Below are 25,880 nucleotides of genomic sequence, written 5' to 3' on the forward strand. Positions count from 1 at the left end.
CATGCTCAACCTACTGAGCCACCCAGGCACGTAGAAGAGACTTCTTAAAAGAGACTTTGCAGGGGCGCCTGGGCAGCTCAGTCATTAAGTGTCGACCTTTAGCTCAGGTCATGATCCCTGAGTCCTAGGACTGAGCCCCAAATTGGGCTCCCTGCTGAGCAGGGAAACTGCTTTTCTCTCCCCCCTCCCCTTGCTTGTGTTTACATTAATAAAAAAATAACTTTATAACATCTTACAGTTTTCAGGTAAGATCTCAAGAGCATTTTATTCATCTACCAGAAGAAGTCTATATGTTAAGACCTCTATTTTACTTATTTGTAAAAAGTTGGTCTTCTACAATCTGTCAGAGTCAAAGAATGAAAGGAGAAGATGCCTTAGCAAGAAAGTAGCAGGAATAAAAACTTAGCAGGTTGCGGGTTGTAGAAGATACAATTCTGGAACACGAGTCAGACTGAGGCTCCAGCATCCCTAGATCTTTGATTCCCCATTCAGAGAATGAGAAGATGGAATTTAGCTCTTGTTACTTTTTAAGTAGTGTTCCTGAAATGTGTTAATGTTGCAATATAGAGAAAGAAACTTTGGTCAAAGCTATTTGATAAAAACTAATCAACACAAATTATATAAAAAAAATCAGTGTTATGGGATCAGAAATCCTGAACTAATAAGCCTTACACTTATGTGTACACACCATCCTCCTCCTAAAAACTGAAGAGGAAAAAAAAAAAAAAAGGAACCCTAGAGTTAGTTAGTCCACAACCTAAATGTCACCTTACAGTATTTCACCAAATTAGGAATTCTCTCTTCAATAAACACTTTCTACCTATTTCAGCTTCTGATAGGTTGTAGTTATTACAAAGTTTGTCATACTTAATTTAAAATGTATCTTCATCTTACTTATTTCCATTACAACAAAATTACTAACTAGACCTTAGCCAGGAGGCATTGGTTGGAAATCCAGCTCCCTCCTAGTTTTTAACCCCTCATCTCCATTGGCTTCTTTACTGCCTAAAGTAAACAGACATGTATATCCTGTTAATACCTCCCTCTTTCAAGATTACTCAAGAGTGGTCTCCACTTGAAGTGGTCTCCTCACCTCTCTGGGCACCTCAGTCTGACTTTTGCCCACACTCCTCTCCCAAAACTAGTCAGGCCAAGATCAACAACTTTCTAATTGCCAACGCACATTCCAGTCCTTATCATATTTGACCTCTCTGAAGAACATAAGGCATATGAAATGACGAATCATTCATTCCTTGAATCTCTCCTTTCTGGATTTATGAGATAACAAATCTCTTTTGGCTTTCCTTCTACCCTGCCTAACCACTCCTGTTCAGTCTCCCTAGTTGGAATCTTCTTTACCAGCTCCTTCATGATGGTGAGTTCCTGGATTCTATCCACTGCCTCACTTCTCTTTCTTTGTGTTTTCTTTTGATGATCTCATCTACTTCTAAGGTTTCTAGTATGACCTATGCGTTAATGGATTCCAAATTTTCATATAGAGATGGATAGATTTTCATATAGAGATGAATCCAGAACATCTTTCAAATCTCCACACTCTTATAGAACAAAACATACCCAGAACATTTTAGGGCAGTAATATAGAGCTAAAGAGAATAATCTTAGCCTAGTAAGCTCCATTCATGTCCCTCTAATTTAGGGGTCCATTCATTCTCAACATCCACAGCCCCTTTCCAAGGTGATAGGTCCTCTAGTTACCTGTCACTAATAAGACTAAACATCTTGATTTGCCTACGACAGTTCTGGTTTGTGCCTGCTGTCCCAGAGTAACTATTAATGACATTCTTTTTCATTTTCAAAATAACACTTGTTTGGTCAATAAATTATATGATCACCCTACTTGCCCATCTATCCTTCCTGATTTTTTTTACATACAACTAGATGAGTCTTTCTTCCTCTCTGGATTCTTTGCTCACTAGCTTTAGGAACCCTAGTTCCATTGCTAAGAAACATCGTTCTATCCCTCACCTTTACATAAGGCAATCATTTCATCTCCTCCTCTTAATACATTACATCACTGTATACACCCAGATCTCAGGCCAAGAAGACAAGTTAGCATTATTCTGATTATCACCTGGTTTCCAAGGTGACTTGTGCATCATTATTATGCCATTTTATCCATTTCTCAGGCTACATTATAGCTATATTTATAGTTGTCAACTGCTGACTTTGAGTCCTTAATCTCCATTTACAGAGAACTTCGTCATACAACTCCCGCTTCCTCTCCATACAAGATCTGTTATTCTGAGGGCTGCATTATCTATAAGAACAAATAATCTCTATATACTAGGATTCAGAATTCTTTTATTTCCTCTTCTTCAATGACCTCTACTTTGTAGAGAGTAAGCATGGTTTAGTAGGTGGTTGTGAAAAATAAGTATGATAACCTATGGAAGGCATGTAGTATGGTGACTAGTATACAGTTCTCAATAAATGGTAGCTTTTATTAATTTACAATTGCTGTAATTAGCACTATTAGTCTTGGCTACCTACTATCACTGGTTGTACATTGGCCTATATCATCACCTGCAACTGTTTCCACTCGAGAGCCTGAGAGTTAGGATCTCCCATCATGTGCCTACTCTTCCATCCTTAGTAGTCCTTCCCGCCCATGAATCCTACAGCTCCTCATTGAGATTCTTCACCCTCTTTGTTCTGCACATTCCTCAGACCCGTCCTGGCTTGGCTGTCTTCCTTAATCAAGCAGGATGCCTCTGGCTCAGCCTTTCCATTAGCAACCTCATCATCACCCAGTCCCTTGACTTTATACCATCCCCCAACCCAAGTTCTACATCATACCCTCCCTTCCAATGCTCATCCAGATTCAGTGCTTTCTGCACCATTACATAGAGCTACTGGAGAAAACTCCTGATTGGCTGCTTTCCTCATTAGTGATTTCAGGGGTGTTTATCACTATACAGCAATTAGGTCAGTGGTCCCTGATCAAGCCCCTTTCCCAATCACAACGGTAACTCTTCCCATGAACATACTCCAACCCATGCTCTTCTGCCTCAATTTCAGCAGATAAACGGCTCCATGGAGACAAGAGATGCCATCCTGGACTTGTACATATATTGTATTGGTACCTACTCTATTTTCTTTTCTTTTTTTTTTTTAAACAGAAAGATGCATCACCGCCCTTCTTCAGGGTAACCCTTTCACCTGCACTCTTGTTCCCAACCCTTCCATTTCCTCTGAGTTTATGTCTGATTATCTACTTTCTCTTGAGACTTCAATTTTGTGACTTTAATTTTCTTTCCTCTTCAATGGACCCTTCTCATCAGTCCACTAAAGTTCCTTGACTCTTCCATCTTTAAGGAAAAACAAACCTTCCCCAATCACATCTCCCCACTCAAGCTTCTACCCACTGTCCTCTCTTCCTTACCAAAAGTATTTGAAAGGATGTGTTTGCTGAATGAATGAAGACTTCTTTATTTGGTTAAGACTTTTCTGAGTTCCAGAGTGACCTACATATTTTGAAAATTTTAATTACATGTTACTTGGTTCTGATTTAAAAATAACTATTTTCACCAGAATGATGTGAACTGATGAATTTCACATCTCCAAATCTGTTCCTCCACCTACATTTTCAAATTTAAGATCAATTACCAGCATCACCATTCACCCAGTCAGACAATCTAGAATCCTTAAAGCCCACTTTGATTCCTCCTTTTCTTTTATACTGTATCTAAGTAAGTCCTTTCTAAAATCTACCACATATGTCCCCTTCATGTCTTCCCTGGGCTCCTACCATTGAGGCCTCCTCCTCCGATCCTACTTCACAGCGATGTTGTGAGAGTTAAATACAATAATAAATGGGAATGCACTCTGTAAGATGAGAGGTACTTAAGATTATTTAATATTATCACACCTTGGCAAAGTGAGCAAGAGGTTAGTATGACTTGTTCTTAAAAAAACAACTCTGTGTCTTAATAATCAGTGCCTTGTTTTCTAATCACAAATTACAAAGCATCTGCTTGGCAATCTGATCTATAATTCTTCTAGGAATCACTTAGTGTCAAGATGTTCAGTGTATAGTTTCTAGGCTTCACTACCCACCCCCGACTCCATTCTTAAATTTAAAATATGTGATTCTTCAAGTTTCTGGCAAAAATCCTCTATCCTCTTTACTTTGTAAAGACGAGTGGTTACAGTTGTATAAACATTTCTGAGTATGTGCAGTATTCTCTCTTCTCGTTCATCTATTTCTTCCACTCATTAAAAGTGACTAGAAGTTCTCTTATTTCCTCATGTATTTGGAGTTTCAATTTCAAGGAATCACATTTGGATGCAATGATGACTAGCCTTTTGGAAAACTGTTTAATTCTTTTCTTGATGAATTAAAAAGATCACACTTTAAGCATTACGTTTTCATATTATTAAATAAGATCCCCCCCCTTAATAGACCTGAAAAGCATTCAAAGTTTCCAAATGTATCAGGTCTCTCTCAATTACTATAAATCAAGGTCAAGAGAATTAAGAGAAACAAGGAAAAGAAATAGCAAAAGAAAGTAGGATCCAAGAGAATATGGCGTTCCCACTGACTCCAAGTTCATCTTATAACTAGTTATTAATCTGACAGCTTTAAAAATATACATTCAGAATATATTTAGGTTGAAAATCCATTTAAAAACATTAGTTTATAACCTGGGTTCTTAATGTGAGGGTTAGACCTTAAACTCAAGGAGCCTGATATAGTTTTGATATATATTTTACAAGCCAAATTCTATTGTTCCAAAAACTGCATAATTTGATGAAAAGATCTCCATGTAACATGTGATGGCCCATTTATTTCAAGCCATCTTTAATGAAACTAAAGAATTAGGATAATCCCTCTATATTACTGACTCATTAATAAAGTATTAAAAATACAGGTCACTTCCACTGTAATTTCACAAATGGCCAAGTGAAGCCATGTTTGATAACAAGATTTCTGAGGCTTAAAAAAAATTCTTGAACTTAAGCCAGTCATCTAAACATAATATGGGAAAAGATTAATCATTTGAGGTGTTCACATTACAAAGGTATTCCGAAATTCTGGATTATATGGCCTTCTCTACAACTGAAACTAACAAACAGATGCTCTGAGGGCAAGCATATAAGAACAAAACTGCCCTTGGTGAAATGAAATGACTAAGTTGGTCCAAAAGAACTAAAAAGAAAATGAGTATGGAAAAATATTTGGCAGTTTATGGGTGAAAATATTAAGCCCCTGGTAAATAAGGTAATGTAACATCTTCAGTGCAAAGTCACTGCAACTACAGCTAATAATATCTAATTGGACATCTCATTTTACTGTTTTCTAACCAACCCCTCATAAACCTCATCTCAGTACATGTGTACTTCATCTTTTTTTTTTAAATTTAATTATTTATTTGACAGAGAGAGAGATCACAAGCAGGCAGAGAGGCAAGCAGAGATAGGGGAGGAAGCAGGCTCCCTGCCAAGCAGAGAGCCTGATGCGGGCTTGATCCCAGGACCCTGAGATCATGACCTGAGCCAAAGGCAGAGGTTTTAACCCACTGAGCCACTCAGGTGCCCCTGTGTACTTCATCTTTACACTCGCTTAGGAAAAACACTGTGATAACTGTAAGTCTCCTCTTGAGTCTACCCTCAGTTCATCTGAAATCAACCACTCCATCAGTTCCACTCTGTCCAAATTATAATCACCTCTAGCCTGAATTATGGCAAGGGTCCCTGAGCTAACATCCCTGCTTCCACTGCTGCCCAATCCTTCCCCCTGGCCCAAATTGCCTATTCTCCACTCCAGCCACCAGGGTGACCCTTTAAACAGCCTGTTGTATCTCTTCTCTATTCAAAGGGATGACTCCCCTTCTCACTCAGAATGTTAGACCAAGTCCGTCCGAAGGCCTACAAGGCCTCACCCAACCTGATTTCCCATTCCTACTTAACTGACTTCAATTCTACTCTTACTTTACTCACTGCACCATAGCCAAATCAGCCTTTGAGCCCTGTACACTCCTGCGTCAAAGCTTTTGCAAGTGCCTTTCCTGCTGCTTCAACACTCTTCCCCTAGAGAGGGGTATGGAGTACTTTCCCGCTTCTTCTGATCTTGGGCTCAAATGCCACGTTCTCCAGGAAGTCTCCCCTGGCTACCTCTCCTTAAAATTGCAACCCTCTCTCCTTATCCTCCCCCTTTCCTGCTTTTTCATCTATAGTCCTTAACACAAAATGACATAGCACATATTTCATTATCTGAGATCCCCCACTAGAATGTAAGCTCCATTTATCTGTTCAGAAAACGGGCACACAGTCTATGCTCCCTAAATATTTACTAAATTTATACATCATTTTATAGCTTTCAAACTGCTTCCATGTGAGTTAAATTATATAATAACTCATTTTCTCCTAATTCCTCCAATCTTTAGGCAATAACAATATGGAGGACAGCAAAGAGCTATTAGGAAAAAAGTTGCTGACGAGTTGCAAAGCTCTTTAAAACAGATACCCCGGATTAATAACTGCATCTATAAAATGAAAGCTCAGAGTCAACATCTTTATTAGCTTAAGGTTTCTGGGTGTGGAAGTTTAAAGCAGCAGCAGGCCAGCCAGGAGCCATCAGGAAGAAAAGCCCAATTCAGTCTGTCCTATCGATGTGTCCGACAAACCCGGGGAAAATGAGAGCTGAACTCGGTGTTCAAGGAAATGCTGGTCTGCTTTCAGCACGAGACTTAACATTTTCTATCCGTTCGAAACAAGCCTCACCCACCACCAAGTGCGGTCGCGGGGTGCGGAGTCTGCCGTGCACACGGGGCTGGTTTGTTTTGTTCAGCCTGATAAGAGAGAAGGCCAAGGTGCGGCTCCTAACGCCTCGGACCCCGGCCCCTGCACCGCTCCACAGCCGTCGACCCGCACACGGTGGGGTCAGCAGGGGCAGGGGTCTCCTGGGTCGCTTCTCTAAGAGCTGAATCCTGCCGGAGGCGAAGGGGCCCCTCGGCCGGGCTCCAGGGACGCCCGCACAGACGGCAGACGTCGCGGGGACTCTCCGGAGCGTCTCGCTCCCCGGCCAGGGGGTCACTGGCGCGAGGAAGGCAGCAGAGCGAGGCACCGGGGGAGATGACAGCTGGGACCGCGCGGCGGGACCGGAGCGCAGGAGCGACCGCAGGGTGGCGGCGCGGAAACCGTCCGCTCCTGCCGTCGACCTGCGGTCCGGGCCGGGCGGGGGGACCCCGTGCCACCGCAGCGCACTGCACACAAGACCCCGCCGCCGGCCGACCCGCCCTCCCCCGCGCCGGGAAATAAAGTTGGTGGCGGGCGGCCGCGGCGAGGGTCCGGGGGCAGTTCCCGCTCCCGCCCGCGGCTCAGCGGCTGCCCAGGGCTGCCCGGGCGCCGAGGGGGACGCCTCGGAGAGCCGGAGCGGGGAGGACGCCCGAGGACCGGCTTGGGGCCGACTCCCCCGCGCCCTCCGCCGGGTGGCCGCGAGCCCCCCGCTCCGGCTGGCCGCCGCCGCCCCCAAACCCCCGTCCCTCTAGGCCGCGGACGGTGTCGCGGACCCCCCGGCCGGCGTCATCGGCTGCCACGGCCGCCTTTTCCTGCTGTGGGCCGACCGCCGCGCGCTTCCACTCACCGGGAGAATCCCCCGTCGTCCTCGCTGTAGCTGCCGCCGCCGCCGCCGCGAACTCCCCACCCCCGCCCCCTCAGGTAACCCAGGAAACCGGGAACACCGCCCCCTCCCCTCCCCCGTCCGGACCCGACCCGGCCGCCTGCGCGTGCGCACCTGCCCCCCCTCGCGCGCCCCTCGCCCCGCCCCTCGCCGATAGGGCGCGTCGACGTCGCAGGCATGACGCGTGGGGCGGCCGGGCCAATGGGGCGGGGAGGGGGGCGGGCCGAGCCTCAGGGTGGGGGCCTAGGGGGTTTCTCTAGCGCGGGTGCGGCTTGCTTGGGGCCCTCGCCCAGTCTGCGCCTTGTGGGCCCGGCTGTGTTGGACGCCGGAGCGAGCGACCGCCGTCGAACAAGCATCGAGCCCTTGCGCGGCGCCCGCTTCCTCCAGTCAGCGTAGACCCGCCCTGTCCCCCATTGCAGGGCCGGGAGCCGGGGTGCAGGACGCGTGGGGCGGGCGTGGGAGCAGGAGGGCTGCGCGGGGGGCCGAGCCCGCCTTCGGGCCGGAGAAGGCAGTTCGCGGGCCGCGAAGCCGCCGTGGAAGCGACCCGGCGCGGACGCGCGTCTTTTGTTTCCGCGCTCTTGGAACGCGCTTGTGGACGCGCGCGGCCGCGGCCGGTGCCTCCCGGCGGCGGCGCCTCCGGCCGGGGACCGCGGGTCAGCACGGCGAGGCTGGGCTGCACCACCGAGGGCCTGGCCTGGCCCGTGCCCGACGGGCCGCCGCCCCCGCCGGCCGGCGTCGGAGAGGACCCGCTCCCCCCTTCCCGGTCTCCGCGATAGCGCGCGTGCGGCCTGTCGGACGCGCCCGGGAAGGCCCGGAGCGGGGCTCGGGCCCTGCCTCGTCCTGCACCCCGTGAGCAGGTGGTCGGCGAGCCGAAGGCAGTTGCGTTAGGATAGGCAGTTCGAGAAACAGAAATAACTCAGGACGTGGTGTCGTAAGGCGGTGAACCAGATGCCCCTCTCGCGCGGCCCGTGGCGAGCGAAGGAGATAGTTGGTCAGGGCTGGGGCCGGTGCTATGGCCGGCTATGCTCCCGGAGAATTCCGCACTTTAACACACTCCCCACTAACACTCGAAGCTCAACCGCTAGCTGGAAACTTCGGGCAGAGGCTGCCCACTCCCTCCGGCAGTCCGCTAGAACCAAGCACTCCAGCGGTGCACGACCCCAAATCGCTGACGGGTCCGTGTGAGAGACGTCGGCGGGAATTCACGACTCATTACACGGATAATAACGAGCACCTGCTAGGGGCCAGGTACCCCGCCCCACCCCCGCTAGGGGCTGGAGATCCTCTGATGAATCTCCCTGAACTAAAAGAGGAAGAGGAGCCCAAACATGACCCCTTTCACAGTTTTACCTAACAGTGAACCTACTCTGTGTTCGCATCAACGTTTACCCACTATCTTAAAAACATGTTTTTTTTTAATGGACAAAGAAGTCATAGAAATGATAAGTAACAATCCAGTTTCTGTTTCTCTTGAAGGCAAGATAGTCAATGACCATGATTTTGTTAAAGCCAAACAGAATGAAATAGACTTTGTGTTACAACGGTACACAATTAGCCCTCAAAGTATTCTTTATTTGTAAAGGGCACGAAGTAATGTCATTTCTGACGGTTCTCTTCTCTGTATGTCTGCAAAACCAAGCTACCACAGAATAAACTGTTCAAAAGTATCTTAGAACCTGTACCCCTGGGGATAGAGTATTATGCCTCCATCAGAAAGGATGAATACCCAACTTTTGTAGCAACATGGACGGGACTGGAAGAGATTATGCTGAGTGAAATAAGTCAAGCAGAGAGAGTCAATTATCATATGGTTTCACTTATTTGTGGAGCATAACAAATAGCATGGAGGACATGGGGACTTAGAGTGGAGAAGGGAGTTGGGGGAAATTGGAAGGGGAGGTGAACCATGAGAGACTATGGACTCTGAAAAACAATCTGAGGGTTTTGAAGGGACGGGGGGTGGGAGGTTGGGGTACCAGGTGGTGGGTATTATAGAGGGCACGGATTGCATGGAGCACGGGGTGTGGTGCAAAAATAATGAATACTGTTATGCTGGAAATAAAAAAAATTAAAAAAAAAAACCCAGATAAAGGGAGCCTGGGTGGCTCAGTGGGCTAAGCCACTGCCTTCGACTCAGGTCATGATCTCAGGGTCCTGGGATCGAGTCCCGCCTTGGGCTCTCTGCTCAGCAGGGGGCCTGTTTCCCTTTCTCTCTCTCTGCCTGCCTCTCTGCCTACTTGTGATCTCTCTCTGTCAAATAAATAAATAAAATCTTAAAAAAAAATAAATAAATAAAATTTAAAAAAAGAACATGGACATTAAGTATACGTAACTAGATAAAACTTGGTTCAAAAGATTTCAAATGAACACAGGAAACGTGTAACTGTACATTCAATAGAAGAAAGAAAAAAAAGTAATAGATATGTAGAAGGAAGGGTTACTTATGTATGTATCACACTTTGGAAAACTTTGTAAGTGGGAAGTTCTCCAGATAATTTGACTTTAAATTTAGGCTCAAATCAAGGTTATAAAAGATGCATTTAATCTACAGTTGACTCTTTTTTTTTCTTTTTACAGTTGACTCTTGAACAACACAGGGTTAGGTAGGGGTGATGACCCCTGCACGAGGAACTTCTGACTTCCCTGAAACTCAGCTATTGATGGCCTTCTGTTGACCAAAAGCCTTACCTGTAACATAAACAGTTAATTAGCATGTATTTTGTATACTGTATTCTTAAAGTAAGCCAGAGAAAAGAAAATGTTAAGGAGAAAATTATAAGGAAATTATATTTATACTAGTGTGTTGTACTTACTGAAAAAAAATCTGTATTTAAGTAGACCTATGCAGTTCAAACCCATCTTGTTCAAGGGTCAAATGTAAATGTGCGTTCCTCATTACTTCACCAAAATGCCTTAAAATAATTTCATGTCTACATGGATATATAAATTAGACCATGTCACACCTCCACTCAAAACCCTGCAATGGGGCGCCTGGGTGGCTCAGTGGGTTAAAGCCTCTGCCTTCAGCTCAGGTCATGATCCTAGGATCCTGGGATCGAGCCCCATATTGGGCTCTCTGCGGGGAGCTTGATTCCCCCCTCCCCCCCCCTACTTGTGATCTCTGTCTGTCAATCTCTGTCTGTCAAATAAATAAATAAAATATTTTTTTTAAAACCTGCAATGGGGGCACCTGGGTGGCTCAGTGGGTTAAACGTCTATAGTATTTTGTTAAGGCACCCTAGTAGACTAATATACCCCCAAATAATTTTAATAAGAATGTGCTACACAACTTACACATCTATTATGTTCATTTTTATTCTTTTCCACATAGAGCTTTCGTGAAGGCAGCCCCCTCTGTTCTCTTTGTGATGTATCCCAAGTGCCAGGACAGTACCTGGCACATAGCAAACATTCAGCAAAGATTTATGGAAATGAACAGTTTGAGACAAGTTGGTTTCAAGTCAAATAAATATCCAAATAGTTAATCATAATTTTAGATGAAATTTGAAACTTCAATGCCCACTGAACTGCACTGGAACAGAAATGGATTTTTGAAGAAGTGATACAGGAGGCAGAACTTTTATTTTTGTAACAGTAACATGGTCAAAATGACACAGATTTCCACATTTGATACTAAAAAAATCATAGGGGCACCTGGGTGGCTCAGTCAGTTAAGCATCTGCCTTTGGCTCCAGTCATGATGCCAGGGTCCCGGGACCGAGTCTGCTCGATCTGCTCTGCTCAGGGGGAAGTCTGCTTCTTCCTCTTGCTCTCCCTCTATGCTCCCCCCTCTCTCAAGTGGATAAATAAAGTCTTTTAAAAAATTATAGGGGTGCCTGGGTGACTCAGTTTTTGAGCATCCAACTTTCAGTTTTGGCTTGGGTCGTGATCTCAGGGTCATTGGATGGAGCCTACTTGGGGCTGTGCACTCAGCAGGGTGTCTCCTTCTCTCCCTCCCCCTCTTAGGTGCTTGCTAACTCAAATAAATACACTTGATCTTAGCCAAAAGGCCGAGAAGAGATCACTGCCTCAAATAAAGAAAGAAAGTCTTTTTTAAAATTATAGATATACAAGTTTAATTTTGGAAGGCTTTATGTTATTGGGCTGAATATGACTCTTTTTAAAATGTGCTTTTTTAGTAGGCACCTTAAAACTTATTGAAGAAGTCAGTTCTTAATGTCTCCATTAAGTGGCTTAACAACATTTGCTCCTTCTCTTTGCAAAACTGACCAGATTAGGTTTTAATAAGATTTTTACATTAAATTTTCTCTGCTAAATCACTGCTAACTTTTTAAATTTCCCAAAGTATGTATATTTTACTTTAAAAACTCTTAAGTCATTATATTGCAAGATTTGTAAACATCAAGAATACTTTATGAGGTGCTTTTTACAGCCAGTTAAAAGTGTTAAGACAACCCAAATCCCTCTTCTTTGTTGTGGAAACTTCCTGCTGAGTGTGTTTTAGTGTCCCACTTTTGTGTGTAGGAAAGACTGTACTTGTGGACAGCTATGAAACTCTCATAAAAGTTTTTTTCTATTTAAATTCTGAATTGTCTTTTTGCTTAGAATGGAAAATAATTGCTATAGTAATAAATTCAAATGTTAAGACAAATATACAATCTAGAAAATGTAAGTCTTCTGTGATCTCATCCCAGAATAGTCACTAGTAAGTGATGTACATGTCCACAGATACACACACTCACACACTCACATACACACAGCTATAAAGTCACCATCATTGAAAAAGGAGGAATTTTGTCCATTATTGAGCATAATTCTTACACAAGTGACTTACTTGCCTTTTCTTATTTTAACAGTTGATATTTTGTCTGTCTTAATCCCCAATATATTCCTGTGCTCAACAAGTTTATGATGAACTTTGAGTTGTAACCTGCGTGAGCTGTTTATTTTGAAAGAGCAAACTAAGTCTGTCCTATATGACAGGCTAACAAGTGGGAAGAAATTAAATGTTATAAGAAATGCATGTTTGCTGTCCATTGTCAAGAGCTCAGGGGATCATAGCAGATTCAAAAATCACAAGAACCCTCTAAAGCTCATGGTGTCTCATTTAGAAGACCAGAAAAATGTATCTGCAAGTTTACAGAGCAGAGTATCACTTGGCCAGCTCAAAGCAAGTGTTGGAAAGGGCTGGTCAGATTCGAGATGAAGAACAGGTGAAGATCTATATGTTTCACTGCCCACTCAAAAAACATGCTACATGAAAAGATTCTTAATGTATACACTTTGTCTCTAATTTCATATACACCATGATTTTGGACCATTTCAAAAAAAATGTCTCTAACTCTACCTAATTCCAGACATCGAATTCACCAGTAATATTGTTAGATTGACCCATTATTTCAGATGTTGATTCTACTACATGTACTTGCAATGTTTGAGGCTTTGGGATACAAAGGTAGAGGAAAGACATGGGACTGCTGGGGACCCCAGACAGGAAGACAAGCAGTGACAATGGAGAGTGATGAGGGTGAAGACGGCGTCATGGACGGGGATTCCTAGGGTGTGATGGAGGGACATCCAACCTCACATCTGGGATGAGAAAAGCCTTCTTGGACAAGCTCACCCTAGACCCAAGACTTAGAGACACAACAGGCTTCAGGCAGGCCAATTTTTCCTGCATATGCCTTTAGTGCTCCCAGTCTAGATGGACCAAATTTTAAAAATTAAAGGAGTGTTGTGAGCTTTTCACAAAGTTAAGTTTATTCAATTCAAGAAGTCCCCTTCTGAAGCTATGGCCTTACTATTTCTTTGGAATTGAAATAACCTTCCTGTAGGCTATGGCAGTCATACCTACGCTTATGTTCAGTGTCTTATCTTGACAAAGCGATTGGCAATGAAGAGTTGGCAAGCTGATTTGTCCCTGAGAGGGTTTGTTGCTCAGTTCTTTCGCTGATGCAGTGGTTGTTACTATTACTGTTGTGGCCGTCTATAAAACCACGTGTCCGGAAGCCACTGACAGTGAGGCCAGCACTGGGACCATGACTCTCCTCGGACTGCCAACACCACCTGGGAACTTGTAAGAAATCCAGAATCTCAGTCCACAACCCCAGACTTCCTGAGTCATACCTGGCATTTCAACAAGATCCTCAGGTGATTTAGATGCATGTGAAAGTTATAAAGCTCCGCTCCAGGAGAGGGAACGGCATGAGTGCAAACCGATGAGGGAGATCATGGTGGCAGGAAGATCCTTCCCAAAGATGAAAGAGTGAAGGCCACATTTCAAGGAGGGTGAGGGTGATGTTGGCAGGGCAGGCAGGAGGGTGGGTGATGACTGATATTTTCTGTCTGCATCAACTCTACCCAGATAAATAACTGCTCCATATTTCATCCTGGTCCTCTTACTTTTTATTCTAATTTTGGGGGGTAGGGGAGGAGCAAAGGGAGAGGGAGACAAAGAATCTTAAGCAGACTCCATGCCCAGTGCAGAGCCCCACACGGGGCTCCATCTCACAACGCCAAGATCATGGCCTGAGCCAAAATCAGGAGTCCAACGTTTAACTGACTGAGCCACCCAGGCATCCCCATCCTGGTCATTTTAAACTAAACTGTGTTCCATATTGTTTACATTGCTCAACCACTTGCTGCAGGGCCTCAAAACATAGGTTAAACTCTTGTGGGACAAATAAATATCTTGGGCCTAATTGATGGCTGTTAGTGAGATGCATTATAACTATCATAATAGGTCATGCTGACTCTCTAGAGTGACTGGCGGAGAGTCTGTTTTAAGGTGGACCAGACACCAAAGGATAAAGTTTACCCTAAGCCGGGGTGGGCAGAAGGAGTTCTGTCCCACCTAACAGCTTTCTATCTGTTAGATAGATAGATCTAACTGTCCTATGCTGGCCTGAGGCCGCATCGAATATGCAAGAGGCACTTGGTAACCACAAGTTAAGGTATAAACTAGACTATGCATTTCTCTCTCTCTCTCTCTCTCTTTAATTGTTTATTTATTTGAGTGAGAGAGAGAGAACATGAGAGAGGTCAGAGGGAGAAGCAGACTCCCTGCCGAGCAGGGAGCCCAATGTGGGACTCGATCCCACAACTCCAGGATCATGACCTGAGCTGAAGGCAGTTGCTTAACCAACTGCGCCACCCAGGCGCCCAACATTTTCTCTCTTTTATCTACCAAAAAAGAAAGTATATCCCAAGTAAGTGTGGCAAACAAGTGAGAACACAACCTCTGATTGTCTTCCTTGATTTCCCTACCTCCCAGTAACTACTCCTACTCTTGTTATCTGTTAGTCTCAAATACACTTTGAGTTTATTATGTTGTGAGGACTCTAGTTTATCTTTTGGTGCTCATTTTGAGCAGATAGAGGCTGCTCAATAGGTTTTTTGAGTAAACAAGAAAGATAACGACACAGAGGAACACATGTAGCTGGGAGAATTTTCTATGACCGATAGTCAGTCATAGTCAACAGTTGTTAGAGGTGTAGTCAGTCGTAGTCAACAATTGTTATATCTCCTTTTATATTCAAGGAGATTTTATTTGAATCCTTATTTTCGTGCCTGGAATATCCAAATGGTTTATATCTGTGAGCATTCTTACGTGACATCCTATTTGTCAGTAAAGCACTGTTCTATGCAAGAGGAAATAAAACTTTTAAAAATTACATAATCATTTCCCCAATTCACCATGTAAACGAATCTGAAGGGTAAAGAGCTGTCACATATTTGGAACCAGAACTGGGTATTAATGCTAAAACATAGCCTAAGCTATGTTTACCTATGGAATTCGGATAGTGGGAGTTGTAGGGGTCCGGGTGGGACCCTCCAGGAATAGATCTGCATGAGTCGGGGAGGAGTATTCTGGAGAAGTGGGAACACAAGCTCCTCTACTAATAAAACTTGGGTTGCAGAGGGAACGGATGCTTGTACATACGGCACAGGGTCTGGTAATCAAATTTGTTCCCCACCAGCATCCTAGTTCTAACTCTAAGTCTTGAGATTCAAAGATATTTGAAAGGCGGGGCCCAGTGGGTTAAAGCTTCTGCCTTCGGCTCAGGTCATGATCCCAGAGTCCTGGGATCGAGCCTCGCTGGGATTGAGCCCTGCATAGAGCTCTCTGCTCAGCAGGGAGCCTGCTTCCTCCTTTCTCTCTGCCTGCCTCTCTGCCTACTTGTGTCTGTCAAATAAATAAATAAAATCTTTTTTTAAAAAAAAAAGATATTTGAAAGGCATTTGAGATTAAAAATGGAAAAGACTGTTTATGTAGAATCCCTGGTCCCAGGCAGCTGTGCATTAGAATCCATACAAACAAGTAATCATATCAGAAAGCAAAGTCATGTATAGAGCAAAAATGACCCCATGGGGGTGGGGGGAGGGGCTGCAGTGTGTCAGTCGCAGCAGAGGGAGGTCCTTCATCAGGTGTCTGCCCGGAGTCTCGAGTCATAGCAAAACCCTTCTCCCTGACCAGGTGCGCTGACATTCAAGCCATGCAGAAAACACAGGGCTCCAAGGAACCTAGAGTTCATTTTAGAAACCCTTGACTCGGGGGCAGCTTTTGTGTTTTTGATGCAGCTATTCCGTGAGCAAAGTTCTGAGAAATTGGTATCGCTTAAGCAGAACAGACGCAGCCCAGGTGAGGCATCTCATTGAAAATAAAACAAAGACTCTGTTTGGAAGTAGATGGTCTGACACAGAAAAGGGGCCCGAAACACACAATAATATTGGGGAAAAAAATCGCTGACCTTATATTGGAAAATCAATCACTGAAACAGGAAGTGAAGACTGGGTGTTTCTAGATTCTAGGACTTGAATGGAGAAAATGGTTTATCAGAGACAACATCTTAAAGCATCATTGTGAACTAAAAAGGACCTTAAATAAGTAAGTATCTAAAAATATCTGGGCCATTTAATAACATCATCTTCTGGATTTTCATCCATAAATTTTAAAAAGTAGATATCATCCTGTCATTTCTCACACGTTAGTGTGGCAGAATAGTTGAATCAGCAACACCCTAAGGCAGCATCCCAGGAGCAGGTAAGCTCTGCCTTCAGTGGGATGAGGACTCCCTGCCACGAGATGGTCTCACCAAAATGCATTGCCTCCCTGGGCAAGGGGGAAGTGACAAGAACCTTGCCCCTGTGGGCGGACTTTGTGGTCAGTGTGCAAGCTGCCACTTGACTCTGATTCTCCCGAATTCCGTGATTTCTGAAAGATACTCCCCTTTCCATTTTACCCCCTAGGCACCCCCCAACATCAAACACACTCTCGCAAAGAATCAGACACAGCAACTGGAAATAAAAAGAGTGACCACAGTTCTGCTTCTACGATGGCTGTTCATACAGCCCAAATGTGTTCTCAGACACTAAAAGCACCCGCCAAGAATGTGAGGTCACCAAATCAGAGTAATACATGACCAGGAAATGTCGCGTAAAGCACCCCTCTCAAGGTCACGCACCCCTCAGGATAACCTCCCTGACTTGTTTCCTGCCCAGCCTACAGTACCGTTTCTGGAGCTCTGCTGCCGACTGATAAATCAGGTCTACTACAGAGTGAGGGTTTCCTGATGGGATACAGGCAACATGAATTTACTGTGAGGTGTACCTCCCCTTGTGGTTGGAATCCAGCTCAGAATGCCCCAGTGGCGATCCTCCATGACCAACTTAGGCACTCTAGTGACCTGGGTCCTTTACATGTTGAAGCAGCTACGAGGTGAGCAGCTATCTTAACCACCATGGCTGATTCTCAACAAAGAGAAATGGAATTAGAACATTCATCCCTGGGGAGGATGAGCTGGTGGGTGTGTGGGGGGGGGGTGCCGAAAATTTGATAGATTCCAGTCAAATATATAAGAGAGGTCTTCGATAATAAGCTGACTTGGTGGGCACTGGGGACTGGGCTAGCCAAGGTGGTGGGAAAGAGTTGAGTGCCAACAATATTCCCCTCAAGTGCCTGAATGGCACCCTTCGTGGCTACCTAACCAGATGTCTGAGAATCAGTGTGACAGACACCACTTACAGGGAAGGAGAGCAGGGAAAGGACATTTGCCTCCTAATGGCTAGTCTCTCGTCTTCACACCAGGGACCGCCCTCATCTTTTCCCCACTACTTCGAAACGTGACCCTATTTCACACTAAATTCCTTTCTATTTTCCAGGGTGTTTCTGAACTCTCTAGAATAGAGATACACAGATCCATAAACCAAGAGCCCCCAAAGGGGTATTAGTTGTCAGAAGAAGTGCTGTCTCATTTTCCCCCCTTTTATGTGTGCAGCCCTGGGCTTTCTCCCTTGCACACACATGGGATTGATGGTATCTCCCGAATCCCGTAATCGTTCCAAACAGGTGTTCTTTTCCCTGACCGCTTCTTCAGTTGCAGGGAGTGAAGAGGGAGGAATGGAGGAAGCGAGAAAACATCCCACTCAATGTTAGTTTATCAGTCTATGTGGAAAAAAAGAAAATCAGTAGTCTTGCTTTGTACTTCCTTCCCTTCTGGAGACGGCCTGAAACCGTGGAGGAGAGGGATGTCATTTGGAAGATCTGAAAGTTACTTTCTTAAAAGAATCGGGGGAAATTAGAAGGGGAGGTGAGGCACAAGAGACTGCAGACTCTCTGAGAAACAAACTGAGGGTTTTGGAGGGAAGGGGGTGGGGAGAAGGGTGAGCTTGGTCGTGGGAAATAAGGGGGGCACGTATTGGGTGTGGTGTGTAAACAGTGAATCTTGGAACACTGAATGATAAGATTTTTTAAAAAAATCAAAAGATCAAAAGAGAGGGAGACAAACCAAAATACAGACTTTTATCTTTAGAGAACAAAATCTGGTTGCTAGAGGGCGTGGGGACTGGAGGGATGGGTGGAACAGGTGATGGGGATTAAGGAGTGCACCTGTCCTGACGAGCACGGGGTGAAGTATGGAGTTGTTTAATCACTATATTGTACACCTGAAACAAATGTAACTTTGTATGTTAATTATATTAGAATTAAAATAAGGTTTAAGAATTAAGAAAAGAAAAAAGAAAGTAACTTTGTCGGTCAGTTCTTTGAAGGCAAGGAGCTGTGCTGGTTTATGACACAGTGAAAGTGTCGTAATTTGGCACCAACATCCTAACAGTGACTATGAAGACATCTTTGGCACACTGGTACTATAGGCCAGAAATAACCATGTGGAGTAGGCTAGAATATTCCACCTGCAGGTCTTCCTAAAAACTCATGCCAATACTGCCCAGATGGGATGTGCACATAAAGCATAGGACTTACCATCTATTTTTACCAAGAGTATTTTTTCGGAATTTTTTTTATCAGCTTGGCTCAGGGCTTTCTTTCTCTGTGCCTATTCCTTATTTACAAAAACCAATCTCCTCAACTGTCACGTTTTAAAATCCTGCCAGCTACTTTCCTATCAGATACGCCTCCAATGTCCCTAGAATTGTGCTTTCTACTCAAAGTTTTTTTTATTTTTTTTAAGATTTTATTTATTTATTTGACACTCAGAGATCACAAGTAGGTAGAGAGGCAGACAGAGAGAGAGGAGAAAGCAGGCTCCCTGCCGAGCAGAGAACGCGATGATGATGCGGGGCTTGATCCCAGGACCCTGGGATCATGACCTGAGCCGAAGGCAGAGGCTTAACCTACTGAGCCACTCAGGTGCCCTGAAGATTTTTTTTTTTTTAATCGGAATAGGAATGATCAAGTATTGGTGTCCTCCACCCTTTAAAGAATTCCATTTAGCTTCCTTTGAGAGATGAATACGGATCCTGCTGACGGCTAAAGATGCTCCAGTGTCGCCTGGGGTGCCAGGCACTATGATATTCGGATGATCTCTGTGTGTGCGTGTGTTTGTTTTGAGCATTTGGATCAGTCTTTTCTGATGAGTGTACAGGAACATTTGTTATTTTACTGATGGCAGAATCAGAGTCTAAAGAACTAGTAGAGAAAGATAAACTGTATAGGGGAGGGCAGGGCTGGAACAGGGGACTCTTGTCTCTACACTCCCAAGCGTGTCCTAACCAAGTAATCACTGACAAATGCGCTAACTGGATTTCTTGAAAGGGTTTTCTTAGAAGCATCTTGCCAAAGTCTAATTTTAGAGTTCAAGTGTTATTAGCACTTACACGTTTCAAGGGGTTTGCAACTTCTCTATGTGGGAAACATATTTCACTGCAGGGCACAGTCAAATGTTCTTCGTGGGGTGTTTGTTGTGCTTTAATTTTCCCAGCGTCACTGCAAGAGAATGTATATACGGCTGCGCTCCCATGTTGAAGGTGACACTTACCAGGCACAGTGTCCTCAGAGGGAGAAAGACATGAGTCAGAATGATCATATGACCCAGTAATTCTGCCCTTAGGTACATTCTCCAGGGGCCGAGAGCAGGGCCTTGAGTGGATGTTTGTAACGTGGCTGTTCACAGCACCAGCACTCACAGTAATTACTGGGTGAAACAACCCAAGGATCCGTAGGTGAATGAACTCCAAAGAAAACGCAGTAGGTCCGGACAATGGCCCGTCACTCAGTCTCAAAGAGGAAGTTCTGCCTGACACAGGCTGCCACACGAATGGACCTTGAGGACATCATGCAAAGTGAAACAAGCCAATCATGAAGAGAACTAGGGCGTACGATTCCACTAATAAAAGGCACCTAGTTTAGTGAAATTCATGGAGATAGAAAGCAGAATTCTGCTTGCCAGGAGCTGGGGGAGGGGGTGGAAAGTTCATGTTAAATGAGGACAGTATTAGTCGGGGAGGACAAGAAAGTTCAGAGACCACTGCTGGTGATGGTCGCCGAACGATGTGAATGTACTTAATGCCACTGAACTCTCCACTTCAAATGGTAAAACTGGGAAAGATTTGTGTAATACATAGTTTATCTCTCTCTCTCTCTCTCTCTCACACACACACACACACACACACACTCACACCAGGAGACAGAACGATTAACCTTGATCTGGAAGGAGAGAGATGGAGAAGTCTTCTTAGAGGACATGGCTTTGTCTTGAGAGATGAGGAGAGCTGTGGTAGATGAGACAGAAGAAAAAGGTATTCGGGGCTAAGGGGATAACGTCAGGACGTCATAAGGCAATTGCAAGGTCATATTCCAGGAAGAGCGACTCGTCCAGGCCCCTGGATACTTGCAGGTAAGTTACAGTAGATGAAGCCACAATGGCGGGGTGTGGGGACAGGTCTTGAATGCCCCGCCTGCCCTGCAAGATGTTTGAGATTTATTCTGCAGGCAGTGGGAAGCCACTGGAATCCTTTAAGCGTGGAGACGTGACCAAGCTTGCATTTTGGAAAGATGATGTTTGGCAGTTGTGTGAGGAATGGATTGAAGGGGAAAGACATGAGAAGCAGGGACTCTGGTAGTAAGACCATTGCAATGAGCCAAGGGAGGGATCACGAGGGCCCAGCTGAGAGGATGTGGGAGGGGAGGGGCCATTCGAAAGTTCTGGGGAAACACTGAGAAGTGGGGAAGAGAAGGCTCATGCGGTGGGGGTGGCTCCCAGGCTTCAGCGTTGGCTTCATCCATTCCCCAGCCAGGCTGACCCATCCACAGGCTGTCCACGTCCCGGCTCAGAACAGTTGCTCAAGACCCACACAACCATGATCCTAGCCAGCGCTTGTTCTCGACTCCCGCACTCTACAATCCCGTCTTCCACAGGATCCTCAGTTGCCTCCCAGCTGGGTGGGCGTTCTGGCTCCTCGGAGCGCTCCTTCGAATCTCCTCCAGACTCCCCACCTCCCCTTCCCCCACAACTCCAGCTGTGGGACTTGTTCCCTTCATAATTCCCCACTCCCGTCCGTCCGTAGCTCTGTGCTCACTCCCTCTTCTTCACACACCAGCGTCTGGCCTCCAAGATAGAGGGGCAGGGAGAGACTTGAAATCTCCTTAGCACAGACTAGGGATATAACAGAGGCTGGAGGTCAGACGGTACTAGCAGCAAGGGGTGAGAGAGAGAAAGTGTGAGTGCCCTTGGAGTCTGCTGGGTTTCAGGCACCTGGGAGTCCACCTGCACCCATTTATTAAACGAGTCCTTGGAGTTACAACGTGCCCCAGACCAACCATGTCAGTTTCCTCGCATCCAAGAACCAGAGCTGCAGTCTTTCCAGCGAGGGTCTTTGGCTCAGCCCACTCCACAGACGTATCTTCATTCTCCTCCTCTTTCTGCACAGTACCACACCACTCTCTGAGCAAGCAGCCTGTCGGGACCAGCTCCCCGGAGCCCCAGCACTGCCAGGACCCCATCTGCTAATCCCCTGACTCAGCGGTTCTTGAGTTCTCAGCCTGGCCCCAGCGGGCCCACCAGAGCAGCACACATGCTCATCTAACGACCTGGAAGTCTCAGAAACACGGTCACCTACCTGCACGGTGATTCCCTCCTCCGGGTGAGTGAGGAACTCTTCCCTTTGGGAGCCCAACTGCAGGCTGATTAGCAACCAGCCTCTGGGTCAGCTGCAGAGAAATAGGTTCTCCTCCACACTGCGAAGCAATCTTTGGCGCTTGTTTGTAGTTAACTTCTGGCTTCCATTCAGCTTAGGGGAGGATCATTCTCCGGGCATCGTAAGAATGTGCACAGTTGAGTCAAACAGCCCAAGAGATGGCAAAGGCAAAGCCTGCGGCACAGCCTGATGTCACCAGAGGAAGATATGGGAGCAGATGGGGAAGGCGGTAGCTCCATGGACTGCAAGAACCTCAGATCACAGCCTCCCCATGGAAGAACGAGTGAGCTGCTGAAAGAGGCAATGCACCAAACATGGGCACTGAAACTACTCTCATACAAGCCAAACTGTCATTGGAAATGGCTGCGTGTCTGCCCGAGGCTGCTTTTGCATTTGGTGATGGAGCTAGGCAATGTCTGTGTTGCCAGGAAAGCGAGTGGCCCTCTCTGCCCCTGGCTCCTTGGCAGGTGGCCACATTCAGATCACATGGGGCATCTGGCAAATCAAGCCCAATTCCTTTGCAGTGGGGCTGCAGCAAGGATTTCCAGTTAGTAATTTCGTGGTGGCTCCTATGAGTCACGGCGCCCTGATTCTCCTGCAGAGGGGGAGGGCCTAAGTTTGTCCCGGAGAGGATCGTCATTACTCTGGATTTGAGAATTCTGCAGCCTTTGGAGGACAGAGAACGAAGCTAACCATGAGAAAGAGAATCCTGAGCCTCGCCACTGCCACCAGCCACCCGGTCGCAAACTTTCAGCCAACTCGTAGTGCAAATTTTTACCCTTCCTTTGTGCTTAAATCTGGCTCTCTCCTTTTTAAAGCTGCTGGTATTTCCAGTTTAAAATTTGGATTAAAAAGAAATACATCATAAAATGAAATGACTTTTTGATTAAAAACTGCTGTCGTCTTTTAAATCCCACGCCTCTTATGGATTTCTGAATTTATAGTTTTATTTTCAAACCCATATGCAAGTACATATAAAAACAATCAGTCGCTCCCCTTTATTGAATATTTAAGTCAGGGTCTGGGCTAGCGCTTTACCAGCATTGTTTTTAATCTTCACAACAGTTCTGCCCCGGAGGTATTTTGTTCCCGTTTTACAGATAAGGAACCTGGGACTTGCCTGATGTCGCACTGCTTTTAAATGGTGGTACCAGCACTTGAGCCCAGTCCTGTTTAACTTCCAGTATCATGCTCTTGACTATAGATTAGACTGCTTTTGGGGCGCCTGGGTGGCTCAGTGTGTTAAGTCTCTGCATTCGGCTCAGGTCATGATCCCAGGGTCCTGGGATCGAGTCCCACATCGGGCTCTCTGCTCAGCGGGGAGCCTGCTTCCCCCTCCCCTCTCTGCCTGCCTCTCTGCCTACTCGTGATCTCTGTCAAATGAATAAATAAAATCTTTAAAAAAAAAAAAGATTAGACTGCTTTCTGTGTGTGTGTGTGTGTGATATGTATGTATCTATAGACATCATAGTAGATGTGCAGTAAATATTTGTTGAGTCACTATTATATACTATCTGTATTTGCTCAGAACTCTTAGGATTGTTGCTGTACCTGGAAATTGATACCAAGCATACTATTTTCCAGATGAGAGCTAAAGAAATTCATATTACAACATCACAGTGGAGCCTAGAACAGCAGCTTTCAAAGTAGATGCTTATAATCGAGGTCACCACGTCATTTACGGTTCTCAATTCCCATGCCTGCCTGAGCACTGAAACACCTGGCACAGTCTTCATAATTAGTTTCTAAACAAGTAACTGTCAATGTATTCTGAGACGTTATGTGCCCTGCGTGATAGGTCCTTGATAATGAGCGGTGACTGTGACTCTGCCCTGTGATGGCTATTACCATCGTCGGCTCACGGAACTCCTCCGGCCACACTCAGTGACGAGTGCAGATGACTGTACTTGCCGTCCTCGTGTCAGGTCTAGTATAACTCAGGGACACACACCCAACAGAGATGTCAGGGTCGAAGGTACCAAAAGAAACTTCTTTACCTTTCCAACATGAAAACCACCTGAAAGCTGTGGAAATAAAGTCTCCAGGAAAATTCGTCTTTCCCTTGAGAAGTTTGCTGGCTTGTTTCACATTGTGACACATAAAAAAAGCCCCAAGGTATTTTGATACATTAAAGATGTCCCTCAGGGTGCCTGGGGGTCTCAGTGGGTTAAGCATCTGACTTCAACTTAGAACATGATCCCAGGGTCCTGGGATCTGAGCCCTGCTCTGGGCTCCCTGCTCGGCGAGGAGTCTGCTTGTCCCTCTGCCTCTGCCCTCCCCCTGTTAATTCTCTCTCTTTCTTTTTTTCAAATAAATAAAATTTAAAAGAAAATAAAGACACCCCCCTCCAATTGTGCCTTGCATGCCTCATGCCTCATTTAATTCTACCACAACTTGATGAACCAAATTAATGTTTTCCTCCTGAAAGCTTTGTGGAGGAAAATATATCTTGGCCCTATTAGGAACTTAGGAGACCTTGTTAATGACTAGGATGCAAATGCTTCATTTGGAAGAAAAAGGACCTTTACGGGTTGCTACCATGCACCGATGGACATCAATGCTTGCGAGAGTGGCTGCAGCATCCAAAATACCTGATTTTCATTTTCCGTAGCAGCGATCCTTTCTGAGAGTCCTGATTTTGCCAGATAAACAGGTCAGTAAAGTAAATACAGGAAGTTAGATTTACCCTAAGATGCTTCGAACTCAAAAAGTGGCTCAGTAAGTTGAGCATTTGACTCTTGGTTTTGGCTCAGGTCATGATCTCGGGGCGGGTCATGATCCAGCCCTGGACTGGGCTCTGTGCTCAGCGTGGAATCTGCTGGGCATTCTCTCTCCCTCTGACTTCCCCCTCTGCAGGTGCACACACAAACACACACGCACACACACACACACACACACACACCCTCTCTCTCTCTCTTAAAAAAGAGGTGGGGGGACTTGGCAGTTTCTCAAAAACTTAAACCATACCATCCAGCAATTCCATTTCTGGGTACATACTCTGAAGAACTGAAAGCAGGGACTCAAAAGGTACTTATAAGCCATTTTCATAATAACATTGTTTACAATAGTCAAAAGGTGGAAATAGCCCAAGTGTCCGCAGATGGATAAATGAAATAGAATGTGGTTTATCTACACGCTGGAGTATTTTTCGGCTTTAAAAAGAAAAAAATTCTGTTGGATCTCGAAGACATTATGACAAATGAAATAAGCCAGACACCAAGGGACAAATACTGTATGAATCCACTTCTGTGAGGCCCTGGAATAGACACGTTCGTACAGATGGAAAGCAGAAAGACGGTTTCTACGAGCTAGGGTTGGGGAGGAGGGGGGAGTTACTGTTTAATGGGTACATTTGGGAAGATGAGAAAGTTCTGGAGACAGACGGTGGTGATGGTCGCATAACATCGGGAATGTACTTAGTGCCACCGAACTGTGCACTTCAAATGATTAAACTAAAAAAGAAAGAGGGGAAGCCTCAGTGTCCGAGGATGATAACCACAGACGCTGCCCGAGTTGTGTTCCAGATGGTAAGTGTCCTCGAACCTCCAGTTCAGCCCTGGGGAAGAGAAGTTCCTCCAGGCTTCCTCACTACACATGCTCTCGGGAAGAATGCTTGACCCCCTCATCCACGCCCCTCTCTCTCGTGCTTGGACCCACCACGCTCTTACAGTATTGTCCCTTGCTCTAAATAATGCAGCTTCCTCGATCGCCTCCCTCGCCGTGCTGTGTGACCCCGAGCTCCCCACCAGCGCAGCCAGGGCAGTAGTCCAATGGCTCAGCGGGCTTTCCCCACCCCCTTTATTTCTTCCTTTCTTCAAACTGAAAACACTCGAATCCTGCGTGT

General features: G+C 45.6%; 1 protein-coding gene and 1 long non-coding RNA gene across 7 annotated transcripts in view; both read right to left on the reverse strand.

The window, feature by feature from the left end:
- The window catches only part of LYST (lysosomal trafficking regulator), a 174,117-nt gene extending 166,386 nt beyond the window's left edge, over positions 1 to 7,731 (reverse strand). For 2 of the 6 annotated variants that reach the window (XM_032313704.1, XM_032313702.1), the window contains exon 1: positions 7,607 to 7,729. The gene's annotated coding sequence lies outside the window, so the exon portion shown is untranslated. Of the gene's footprint in view, positions 1 to 7,606 lie in introns of all 6 variants that reach the window. The other 4 variants (XM_032313699.1, XM_032313700.1, XM_032313703.1 and 1 more) reach the window with 3 other exon arrangements.
- Positions 7,732 to 9,023: 1,292 nt separating this feature from the next.
- LOC116573543 lies at positions 9,024 to 10,056 on the reverse strand. The gene is made up of 2 exons (XR_004278867.1): positions 9,954 to 10,056; positions 9,024 to 9,318 (listed from the first exon to the last, which is right to left on the reverse strand). It is a non-coding gene; the product is annotated as an uncharacterized LOC116573543 (long non-coding RNA).
- Between the last annotated feature and the right edge of the window lie 15,824 nt (positions 10,057 to 25,880).

Source organism: Mustela erminea, chromosome 14 (assembly GCF_009829155.1).
Source record: "Mustela erminea isolate mMusErm1 chromosome 14, mMusErm1.Pri, whole genome shotgun sequence".
Classification (NCBI taxonomy): Eukaryota; Metazoa; Chordata; class Mammalia; order Carnivora; family Mustelidae; genus Mustela; species Mustela erminea.